Here is a 12,266-nt window from a genome sequence, read left to right as displayed (position 1 = left end):
TTAAAAAGGGAGATAATTCTAGGTATCACTCACACTAAGAATATTTTAGAGAGAAGAACAGCACGTAAATGTGCACAGGTCAAGTAAAGACAATTTCCAAGCGTGAAAATTATTCTTGTCACTGGCAGCTGTTACGCGAGAAGTAATAAGGTCCAGAAGCCTTGCTGGGCACAATCAGTGATAAGAGTATCATTACAATCCATCTGCCACCTCCAAGAGACCCAAAATGCTTCTGCAACCTTTTGTTCTAAGCAAAAGTAAAAATCCAAAGCAACAGGTTTCCAAACCAGGACATTGTGAGTGTCACCACTGTGGTAAGAAACTTCTTCACAAACAACCCCCCGCAAAGTGGTTCACAGAAGGGAAAGCAGAGAATACTTTTCAGAACTACAGAATTTCAAGATCACTGATTTTATAGAAAACGTGCTTGTTTTGCCTGCTTATTTGCTTGTTTTGTGGGGAAAGGAGTATTAGGTTTGTAAAAACAAGCGAGTCATGAGCAAGTCAAAATATTTCCAGTAAAACGTATTTTTGTCTGAATACGCTGAGTTAACTGAAACCAAAACATTTTGCAGAAATGTATCAGTTTCACTGGCTTTGCCATGAATCAGTGCTACAGGCTGTGTTATATTTCACTGAAATTGTTGGTTTCATCCTCCATTTGGGATATAACAGTCTCCTCCCCCACAACCGTGGAAATCCTCACCTGACATGATTTTTCTTACTTTCATTGGCACCCACCACTGAAAACCAACCACCGAGCGATACCTTTTCCAGCGCTTGGCACCACTGGAATGAGGAAGGGCTACTTGGCTGCCAGGTTTACAATAAGCAAATGATGTATCCACTCAGGATACCTCACATGCTAGTTTTCAAATTTCTCTTCCACCAAAAGAGGGAGGAGTGGCTTTATCCTAGTGCATTTGGATTCATTCTGGCCAGCGGCCCTGGTCTTTTCTTGGATGAGAATACAAAAAGATAGTGTTTCAACAGGTATATCACCTGCTGCCATTTCACTGTGAGAGGTATTAAGTCACTTGTTCAATTAACATGCGTGATTGCTGAGATATCTAAGTGCAGTTGAAGCAGAAAAGAGTTACGTTACTTATTCTTAGCTTGTCTTAATTGCTTTAAAAGGGTTTAATGCCTTTTACTTACTCAATGATGCAAGTGAGCCATGACTCCCACCAAGATAAAGTGGGAAGAAAAAAGAAATCAGAAGCCAGAAAGCATCCTGGACCACATATGTAGAGTCTTTTTGCTTTCTAGAACATTGCAAAGGTTCCCTCTCTGCACAGAAAGTTGAGCTGGTTGCCAAGACTAAATGAAAATTGAATTAAAATAGAACTCCATATGTTGACAAAACAAACCTCTGGGTTTTTTGCACTGTTCTTCCATCTAAGAGTTTCTCTTTTGTTTCTTCAATCCAACTTCAGTTACATTTTTAGTGACTTCTCCCCTTTAGCTAATACTTTCCAGTATTTCATTATCTTTCCTTTGCCTTCCGCTTACCGCCTCTTTCCAGATCTTTGCTCAGCATCGCTGCTTCCCTTCCTTTCACACTCCCTTTGGTTCTCTGTATGCCGCATCTGTGGCGACGACTCTGGAGATAATTCCACCTGACAAAGAAGGAACATCCACCTCTGTGGAGACAAAATAAACTTTGAACTTGCTTAGCTATGTCTTTAACATGTGCTTCGCTGGTCCTTCCACTGTTTATTATTGCAGGACAATATAATGATTAGATACTTGGTGTTTCTTTGGGCACCAATCTGTCAAGGCACTGGCAAAGCACAATTTTAATGCTTTATAAATCACCTGTTTATTGCTCAGCCCTGCAGCACTTTTAATTGTAATCTTTAAAAAAGACGTATTGATTCTAACGTTACTTATTTCCGTAGGACAGGACAAACCAATGCTGTTGACCACATTATACAGCTGCAGTGATTGAAATAACATTCTAGCTGAAGCAAACCAATAAAATAGCAGTGACAGTTTACGGCCAAAAAAGCACATGGGACTTTTGCTGTTGCAGTTCTCTCTGAAAGATACACGTGACACTCCTGCAGAAGATATCCTTGCTTATCCTCAAGAGTCCCTCAACGCCACTCATAGCAACAGGAACCTGGAAACAAGAGTCCGAGTCGAGGAGCAAAGTATAATATTGCTCACTGCACTACATTTGCTTGCTATTGTATATGCTAGCACAGGTTAGATACTGCTACTCCAGCATTTTCCGAAGTGCAATTCTATCACATGCCCTGAAGAAAAGCAAAGCACACCTACACTGACTTTGTTACCTGTACCATGGTACAACACTTACAGCAAATGCTGTGCCCTGTCTTTGTCTGCTCTAGGTATCAGATGGACTGCACAGGGGCACAGTGGCTATCTCTGCACTCTCTGTGTATCTACGCTACAGGACTCCTTAGCTAACCTACACCACGCCCGTGACTTGTATGCCCAATGCACGCAGTTGACCACACTGGTGGCACCACCCTATGCACTCTACTAGCTGCTATTCTGCATTTACTGCAAACGCACTTCTTGCTACAGTTCTTCAGACAATCGTTTGAGAGGCGATGGCATCAGAAGGTTGACAGGGGAACAGTGCCTCCCAACAGGATGAACACAGCAAACTTACTAATTGTGGATGAATCTTGCCATTCTGGAGTGACTAGTGGTCCCAAACTGGCAGCACACAACTTTCCCCAACATGGTTAGCATCACTGTGAAGACAAAGCATGGTGCCATCTGCACAAAGAACACGGTGAGCCATGCCACATGGCATGTCTGGGTCATGCACATCATCTGCAACGCCCCTCAGCACACAGAGTTGGCATTTAGCACTGAAACAGCTCTGTGAGCAACGTGCAGGTCCAGGCAGCCAACAGCTGAACTACCTTAATCATGAACACAAGGTTTCCCTGTCAGGAGCCCCACTGCCCCACATAAGCCAAAAAGAATACTATCACTCGAGACATCCAGGAGATGACCGCTCTCCTATTGTATCTCAACACACAAAAGAGACAGCTCCCCTGCTCCTCCCCAAGATGCACATAAAATAGGCAATGAAGAAGCATCCTCCTAGAACAGACCCATTCCCACCTCCCTCAGAGCAGGGGAGGAGGCAGAGGAGAAAACCAGTGGGACAGGGAATCCATCCACACTACACAGAGGACTGGCTCCCAGCAGTTGGGCTGGGATGAACGTCAGCACTTACTCTGACTCCTATGGGTCAGACAAAGCTGTGAGGTCTTCTTCCCCAGCACTTAGTTGTTGGAGAGTCAGGACTAGGTACCACTCATGGCAGACCTTGGTGATATTCCTGAGATTCTCCCTACATCATCCTCTATACTCCAATAGCAGCACCTAAGTTAAGAATAACAATGAAACGCACACAGTTCTTCTGCACAGCTACTTTTTCAACCTCTTCACTGATACAGACAAGAACTAGAGTTTTCATTTATATTTGTCTTATATATTCAAGGATCTACTAGCAACTCAAAGAGCCAAATCCTTCTATACTTGAAACTTGAGGCTCTCCAGAGGAAAAAATGACAACAAACAAGGATGTTGAGTTACCAAGCCAGCATGACTGAGCTTACTTTAAACCCTTTTATGACCCAACATAAGGACTAGAAATGCATGCTTTTCTGCATTTTATTCCCACTGCAGTTTTTCACGGGTTTAAGCAAGGGAATATACAGTGTCAGTGTGTTCAGGGATGCCCTTGGAAAAAAATCACGGAAGCTGAATGGGAGAAAACACTGGGAGGTAATCAGTGTGATCAAGTTATCTCTCCAACTCATTAGAACTACAAATCAATGCCTTATGACACAATCTCCATTGTATCATCATTCCAGTTTGGAATTATGAGTAGTTAATGCTATTTGGAAAGCTTAAATTTTGTGCTCTCAAGTTGTTTGTGAAACAGCTTCTCCTAAAATAGAGCTCTAGGTGCAGGAAGGAGAAAGGTAAAAGCAGATCTACTCTGATCTCCACGACAGAATTAGTTCACTAAGGCATCCTTGATCCTGATTTAGCACTGCAACTCACACCATTTTACAGAAGATCAATCAGTACAGGTAGAAAAAGCAAGAAAAAAAAGAGGATATATGAGAAGCATACAGACAAAGACCACTGGAAAGAACTGTCGCTTCTAGATCGTCACGTCGAAGACATCCGGAACACTCTTTCACAGCAAATTCCAAATAGCCCATATTCAGAAGAATGCATGGAAGAAAGAGACAAGTCAGCAAAAAAGCAAAGCTGGAAGCAAAATACTTATTTGATTATCCTCAGAATGTGTGGAATTAAACTTTATGATCACCTTCCAAGATTCTCCCATACAGAATTCAAGTAGACTGACCTTCTTTCTGTCCTCTTGTTATTTCCTGCTAGTTATCATAAAATAGGAGTAACCTTGGCACCATTTAAAGATATTTCCTACTTCTTGCCACACACGCAAGAAAAGAACAGTTTCTTCTCGGTTTAGTGACAATTAAACGATGTGGCCAGTTGTACGGTGGCACGTGCTTCAGTAGAAGTGTGTGACCGCTGTTCCCTTGGCATTTGGAGCAGTCTCATTTGCTTCATGCTTATCTTTGAAAGCAGGAACATCTTAAAATAAAAACTCAGTGGAGCCGGTAGGGAACTAGTTGGCAACGCGTACTTTAAATATGCTTCCGTTCTGCAAACATCTTGTGAGCCAGATTGCTTTTACTGAAGAGGACTATTTAGGTTCGTAAAGTTAGGTGTAACCTCGAGAGCTCAAACACATGAAACTTACATCAAACACCAGCACAGACTGTCTTAAGTGAATACACACACACTGTACTTATGGGTAGGGTGGTGGTTGATGTTTTTTGGTTTTAATCATCAGCCAAGAAGTTAGGAGTTTGAGGGAAAGGGACAGCAGCTCAGGTCCCAGCCCCTGCAACACACTGTAGAATAAATGTGTCTCAGCAGTCGGAGGGGTGAGGAACTATCTTACGTTGTTTCCTTTCCACTGAGACCTGACAGAAGGGCAGGCAGGGAGAAATGTGTGTGCTCACAGAGCTTCACAACAAGGAGATTCCTGCTGCAGAGCAGATTATGGAATTGAAAGGAAATAGAAGTTAATGTCTTTAGTTAGAGAGCATGAATCTGTGACCTGCTGGCTTACGTGTCTGCAAAATGAATGCAAAACAAGTGCCCACGTTAAAAAGACTCAAAATGGTTTAACTCTTCATTTTTATCTTAAAAACTAAGCAATTTTAAATAAACTTGAGAATGCCAATCTAAGACTTCAACCTGGTTAAACTTAGAGAACTAGCCAGCTGATTTAATAGCTCCTTCTGCCTTTAAGAAATAATTATTTATGTGTTCAGGTGCTTTCTTGTATCAAACTCTCCAAACCTCCCAGTGCTGTTCTCACTCTGATGTGCAGGTCCAGAGAAACAGGTACAGTCCTTCTGATCTTATTTCTAGCTTTCATTCCCACTCATCCCATCTTCTACTTCTTACACAAATAATCCTATTATCAGTTTGCAGCATCTGCACGATCAGAACGATCAGGTCTTGTTTAAATGTCAGACATACACCTTGAGAGCACTCAACAATTCAAAATGCAGTGGCGATCAGCCTATTACGCAGTTATACTACTCCAGGATCTATACCGGCTCCCATTACTTTTGCAAATGAGATTTTGAGTGCTTTGACTTACAATGCAAGGCAAGTAAGTGCACACTAACGGTGGAAAATATACTGCACATATAGCAGCACCACAGCAGCAAACACACACAATATCAAATAATAATCACACAATTTGTCACTGTACCCATACTTCTGTTTAGCAGAACTATCCGTGTTCCACCCAGAGCCACCTGCCTGCCAGAGCGCCATTTCATGTTGCACAGTATGACCACTCCCTGCGCACAGAGGTTGAGCGGTGCTCCATGTTCTGCTTCTCCAAACCAACAACAGGGACCTGAAGGACTGGAGAAGGGGAATTCCCAATGACAGCAATTTTTATTTCTCCCCAGCGAAGGGTCAGAGCACAACAGAGGTGCTGCACGTGCGGGGTCAGTGGAGTACTGCAGACCTCAGAAGAAAAAGAGATGCTCTTGTCTTGCAGGAGAAGTTGCCAAGTCAGGACAGCACCGCTTGACACTTTGTGCCGCTGCACGCGATTAGATATCTCACACTTAAACAGCCAGATTTTCCGCTAAGCACCAGGACAACCAAGAATCAGGTCGCACATGTTGATGTTAATTTTACAACTGCAATACCGAGAGATGCGAGTGCTCGGATCGGGAACCTCTTCTGTCAGCTATCTGTCAGAGCTGGATTTGCTAATCTTCTGGCAATAATGCCAAGCACATCCTCTCCTACCATTTCTTGGAAAGAGAATGTATGTACCATTTGTATTTATTAAGACCTTCGTCATCAAGGCCATACAAATAATCCGATATGCCGGACAAAGTTGCCATACATGAATATGTATGTAGATATATCATGTACCCCAAAAACATAGCTTGGATTTTGTCCTATACAGTCCTTTATAAATTAAAAGTAACAGCTGAGGAGAGAAGATTATATTTAAACTCACATTTTAAAGACAGCTACTACTTTGTGCACTTCATCAAGCACTTTAAGTATCTTCTACAAAAGCAGTTCGCCTTATTGGCCCTCCTTTGTAAGGGGGAACGTACTTGTTATGCTCAAGTCACACATGGAAAGCAACAGCCCTCGGAGAAGAGTCTGGCTGTCCCAAATTCACCTTTCTAGAAAAACGAAGTCACTTCGCTACAGGACGCGGACTTTTAATGGGGAAATAAAAAACAACTGCAAGTTAAATTTTAACAAAGTTATGTACTTTAAGAAAAAATAAATCATATAATGTGGTAAATCCCTCTTCCCAACAGGAAGGAAAGGAAAAAAAAAAAAGAAGTCCCATCTCCTGCAGGAGGCAATGACAGCTCAAGCCTTGACTGCAGCAGGCTGTCACCCCGCCGAAGAGGGGCGAAATCCCGATGTAAACCCACTGCGGCCGCTTCTGCCGGCCAGGATTTTGAGGCAGGCGTCGAGACCCGTTCGCGAGTGGCGGGTGCACGTTTGGGCCCGCAGGGGAGCAAACCCCCCCCCCGGAGCACGGCCCCAGCTCCACGCCGGAGGGGTGGCCTCGCCCCACGCGCCTCGGGGCGCCGCCCGCTGCCCCACGCTCTGCCGCGGAAGCCCCGTGAGCGCCGCGGGGCTGAAGGGAGACACGAAAGAATGATGGGGAGATGTATCCCCCCCCAAAGCTGAGGCCTTCCTCTTCCCGGCGGCGAGAGGGGCCGGGGTGGGCCCGGGGGCGTTAGCGCGTCCTGGGGCGCTGGCGTGAGGCTCAGCGCGACGGACGAGCCTGCGCAGCGGCCGGGGCTCGGGCAAAGTTGAGGGGGAGAAGGGATAACTCGATAAATAACAAAACAAACTCTCCTCCTGAAGGCGGACGCATGTGGCGCAATTCCCGGTGCTCGGCGCTGCCGCCCGCCTGGCCCCCGCCCCTCAGCGCCCCGCCGCCGCCCGCCCCCCGCTCCCCGGGCGGCCCGGCCCCGCTGCGGAGCGCCCCCGGCCCGGCCCCGCACGCCGCCGCCGCCGCTCACCTGCCGCCCCCGGCGCGGCGCGGCCCTGCTCACCTCATGGCGCAGCTCGGCGGGCGCCGCCCGCTCCCCCAGCGCCGGGCCGGGGAGCGCAGCGGCAGCGGCGGCGGCGGCGGCGGCTCCTCCCGTCCCCGCGGCGGTGCCCGGCCCCGGGGAGACGCCTGGCGGCGGGGCGGCAGCGGGCGGGGCGGAGGAGGGCCGGGCCGGGCCGAGCCGAGGGGCGGGCGGGCCGCGTCCCGTCCCCTCCCCACCCCGCCGCTCCGCTGCGCTCCGGCGGGGCCGCGGCGGGACGGCCGGGGGGAGCCGTGCTCGGGGGCCGCCGCTGGGCCGGGCCGGGCCGGGCCGGGCCGGGCGGGGCGGGCCGGGGTGCAGTGCAGCCCTGTGCCGCCGGTGCCCGGGGGCTTGCTCCGCAACAACGCTGCCGGCAAACCTGTTGAAAAGGAAGCGTAAGGATCCCGGGCCGCGGCTCTCCGACCGCCGGCATTGCCGCTGCTGCGGCCGTACGGAGTTGTCCGTTCTTGCGAGGATCCACACAACCCCCCCCCCACCCGCGCTGGTGGTAGTTAATTACTTCCAAGAAGGGCACCTCACAGCATTAAGAATTTCCTGCACAGATAGCGATTTTGCTTCGTTATCTTGGGGTTTCATTGCAGACTCGCACCCTGGCAGGCTGTGGGGCACAGGAAGGGAGTGTGTGCACGTCGCCAGCCCCTGTCGCGACTTGCGGCTGTTGCTTCTTGTCCTGTCACGGGTCATCCTTGTGGAGATGCTTCCACCTTCCCCACAACCACCCTTTCGGTGCTGGAAACCACGATCAGATCCAGCTGAGCCTTCTCTGCTCCAGGCTGAACACCCAGTTCCTTCAGTCTTGCTTCCTGTGGCAAGTTCTCCACATTTAACCATCTCTGTGGTCCTCCACAGGACCCTCTCCAATTTTTGAGCGTCTCTCTTGAACTGGGGAAGACCACAGCTGGGCTTAGTCCTCCAGGTGTGGACCAACAAGTGCCAAATAGAGTGGAATAATGGCATCCCTCGATCTGTTTCCTATGCTCTTGCGGACACAAGCTGGGACATGGTTTGCCGTCACGGCCGCAAGGGGCATGGCTGCCCCACTGCTCAGCTTGCAGGCCATCAGGCCCCCCCAAATCCGTTTCAGCAGCTCTACACCCCAGCCAGTCAAAGTCCAGCCTAATCTAAGGCCCTGCTTTTAGAGAAGGTTGGACCAGATGACCAGGGATCCAGAGATCCCTGCTAATCTAGCTAGACCTTTCAGTGATCCTATGATTCAGCGTGTTGTGTTTTGGGGAACTGTAGGTAACTTTATTATGTCCCCTGTTTGAAACAAATGTATTTGTTTAAATATGCATATTTGTTTAAATATGCTTTAAATATTACCATTAATTAACACCTGCTGGTGTTTGCCCATTAAATAATCTTTTAGATGTACTCTGTAACCCATCATACATGTGAATACTTTCCAACATGATCATCTTCAAAAAAGCTATGTTTAAAGTAGATACAATTTCAATTGCCAAAGCATGATTGAATCACGATTCCTGTTGAGTCAAATCCCACTGTTAGGTCATTTTTATCAGTATACGTTGTCTCAACAGTGGCTGTTAAGATCCAGCTAGGACTCTGATAGATAAAAGTAATCTTTCTGGGGCAGCTTCAAGCATTATTGCATCATCCCAGCCAGACTTTTTCCCAGAAATCACAAACCCCATGGCAGTCAGCAGCATGGGATATGCCACTATCACGGCTGCTACAGTTTGCTGTCAAGTTTATTAACTTAAACTGCCAGTAACAATATATGTATGCTAATATTATCGTATGTATGCTAATATTATCATATGTTAATAACCAAGGCCTGGGCAACTTGAGAGGACCAAATGATCGTGGTGGGGCTGAGGGTGAGGAGTGAGGCGACGTAAGGCAGTTTATAACCATAATGATGCTGCAATAAACCCGCATCACAGCTAGACCACTGAAATGTACCCCGGGCCATGTCTAGCTTCTGGTACATCCCAGTAAAGCAACCCTGGCAGTGAGAAACCATGCTGAAATGGTTTCACTATTTCACTGTGATAGTTACTGTCCTACTGGTCTCAGGGCGTCTCCTGCAGGAGGGCGGGACAGGAGTCTTCATGGCTTTGTGAACACCACAGGGCTGTCGCTGTGTAGTGCCGTGTACTGCTGTTGTTAAACAGCTTCCATGGGCTCCCAAGGCTGTAGCCATTAACGATGGATAAGGTGAGGTTCATGTTTAACACATGCATATAAGCAAGCAAGCAAACACTTTCATAGGTGTATTCTTTTTATCCATTCTCTCCCCAGCTCTTTGAAACCCATGATTTCTGCCAGCAGCAAACCGGCCATGAATTTTAGTCTCAGCAAAATGCTCCCATTCTGTCAGTGTGCAATGGAGAAATGTGGAGAGTCCAGTTTGGTCCCTCAGTATCAAGAGGATTGCCAAACTGAATTAGGGCCAGGCAGTAAGTCTCAATGTCTTTGCCACTTCTCAAGCAGGTGTTGAAGTAAACATGGAGCTAAACTGCTGAGCTGGCTGTTGGAGTAATGCTTTGGCTCTTTGCAGAGAAATCAATAGATGGAAACCACGTGGATACAGTCGTATTTTAACCAGCTGGTTTTGATAAAAACACACAAAGATAGGAAGCCTCACTGTGCACACACGCTGCTGTTTGAGGCTTTTACTGACAGGTACCCAGCCTAGGCATGACTAGAAGGGGTAGCAGCTCAACTCCTCTGTGCTACAAGTGGTCCTTTGGACACAGTTCACTCCCAAAATGAGCTTTGTGTCCAGTTTCTGATGGTTCTGGGAGAAAATGCCTGGAAGTCTGCATCCTGGGTCCAACACACAGATGTGTTAAGAGTTGCTTATCAAATTGCTTATAATCTGAAAAAATGGTTGTATTTTTCCTCCAATCTCATTGAAAGGACAGACTGAAACAGTTCTGCTGAACTTTTTGCAATGGTTCAGCCCAGGTCTGAGACGTGACATGGAAACACTCAGCAGCTGCAGTTAGAAAGCCCTGAAACCCACGATGCCCAGAGAAGTTGTGGATGCTCCGTCCCTGGAAGCATTCAAGGTCAGGTTGGACGGGGCTTTGAGCAACCTGACTGAGTGAAAGATGTCTCTGTCCATGGCAGGGGAGTTGGACTAGGTGATCTTTAAAGATCCCTTCCTACCCAAACCATTCTGTGATTCTATGATCTTAGCGTGGACTATGTTGGGTGACCCTACATAGTAGCTCCTCATGGTATAAGATTTTGCAAAAGGTCGATGTCTTTGCAGTTTATCAAAGGACAGAAGTCCAGACGGGTGTCACTAGCGCAGGGTGTGCAATAGGTGACATCAGTGTCTTGCTACGTCTCTCCGCAGCTGGATTGCTGTGGCCTGTCCTGCCCTCTAGTGCCTGCAGTGCCATCTCCCTCTGTCCCCTCTCTGCTCCCCCTTGCACCCACAGCCACTCAAGGGGTGCTGCCCTGGTTCTGAGCAGGGAGCCGGAGCTGCAAACCCCCAGGCCTCCCCCAGCCCACTGTGGGTGCAGAGCTGGCCACCCCGCAGCCTTACCTGCCTACGGGGACAGCTGATGCTGGGGACACAGACCAGAGAAAGGGGATTTGGAGGGGAAGGGCATCAGGAGCGGGGGTCCCTGTGGGAAGGTGGTGTGAGGGATGTGGTGCTCACACCCAGAAGCGGCTCCTCCAGCCACCTGAGTAGCAGCCCCTGAGGCCCCCCACCATCAGCAAGGCCTGTGCAGCACAGCCTGCGTGTCTGCCAGCATCGCCCCAAACAGGTGACTGCTGCGCCATTACCCCATATCCCTCTTCCCCTCCTTACTGTTGCTTATGGTTTTCCGCTTCTCCAGCAGCTGACAGGATGCGAGCGGTCCCCTCCTCTGCCAACCTGCCCATGTCTGGGGCTGAATTCAGGTACCAGGCTAATAATGGAAAACTGCCAGTACAGCCAGCATAAAGCTTCATGGCCCCATAAAAGCGTAACCCATTTAAGCAAACTCTACCACAATACACAATGCTTGAGTTGTATCTATACCTTCTAATGAAGTAAAAATGCAGGGCATACAATTCATTATTTTTTTATAATTTAAGAATACATAATAATACCACAACCTATTTAAATAGGATAAATCAACACTTCAAGTAAATTTTCTAGCAATCAAACACAAAGCAGGAGTGACAAAAATGAAAACATTCCAGGTGATCACTTTCCTCTTGTAACATTCCGAAACCAAATATTCAAGTCAGCATTTATTTGAATTTTTTCAGGAATGATCTATGGCAGTCCTCTAGGTTATGCTAAGTCTCCTGTAAATACATGACAAAACAATCGTTCAGTAATGAGGAAACCTTAAAACTGACATACAGTGTTCCAAAAATGAGCTGAAACATGTACAGTTCTCACGAATCATGTCATGAAGCCTTTTTATTTCTCTAGATAAAATTAGCCTGAAGTTATTTACCTGACTTACCTGAAGTCATGATAGGAGTCTCTGTCATCATGGAAAAAAAACAATGCAAAATCTTGGTCCTACTGAAATTGATGTAAACCTCCCACTGACTTCAATGCCTAAACCAGAGTTTCATTTCAAGCCTTCA

This window comes from Pelecanus crispus, chromosome 3, assembly GCF_030463565.1.
Source record: "Pelecanus crispus isolate bPelCri1 chromosome 3, bPelCri1.pri, whole genome shotgun sequence".
In the NCBI taxonomy this organism is placed as follows: Eukaryota; Metazoa; Chordata; class Aves; order Pelecaniformes; family Pelecanidae; genus Pelecanus; species Pelecanus crispus.
This window is presented reverse-complemented; position numbering follows the sequence as displayed.